The sequence below is a fragment of the Sorghum bicolor genome, chromosome 4, assembly GCF_000003195.3.
Source record: "Sorghum bicolor cultivar BTx623 chromosome 4, Sorghum_bicolor_NCBIv3, whole genome shotgun sequence".
Lineage (NCBI taxonomy): Eukaryota > Viridiplantae > Streptophyta > Magnoliopsida > Poales > Poaceae > Sorghum > Sorghum bicolor.
Genome location: NC_012873.2, coordinates 45,905,062 through 45,905,922, shown reverse-complemented (window position 1 = coordinate 45,905,922; position 861 = coordinate 45,905,062).

Genomic DNA, 861 nt, shown 5'->3' with positions numbered 1-861 from the left:
TTCAAGTCACACAAGCAATTCAGTCATACATGGTATACATAAGATGACATGTGATCATGATAGATGCTTATGAATGAGCATGATGATGCTTATGTTGATGCAATGCTCATGGTTAACATGCAAGCTAACACTAGGAGTGTTACAAACTAGGTCAAACTAGGCACTAAATGACCTCAAAAGAAAAACTTTTGAATACATGGGTGTTAGAGCTCCTCAAGATACACATTCCATACATAGAATATTTTGGCATATGGGAAATGATTGGTAAACTCTAGTCACAAAGTGTTGAATGTGACACAAACTTTATGAAACTATATGTGAGACTTGTGGATTTAGAACTACACTTTTGAAATGCTTTGTCAAATGCAAAAATGTCCTATGTATGAAATGTATATCTTGATGAGTGGAACAAACTTTGTATTCATGACTTTTCGAGTTGGGGACGTCTCGGGTTTCGAAAACATGTGTGTAGCTGTGGAAATCTAAAATTTCAAAATTTGACTAGGTCAAACTAGGTCAAACTAGGCACTAAAAGTCCTCAAATGAAAAAGTTTTAGATACAGAGGAGTTAGAGCTCATCAAGCTCTACCTTTCATACAATATGTAATATGCATTTGAAATTTAAAATAATATAAAATTAATATATAGGTGTGAAACAATATAATTATATTATAATATCATTATACAATTAATATATAAACAATATAATTATGTTACAAATATAGAATATAGAAACAATAATGTTTAAATATTATATTATAATATCAATATGCAATAAAAAATAGTTACCAAAAATATAGAAAACAATAATAATAAAAAATATTACAAAATGTTTTGTATAGGCGGGTGGTATTGACCACC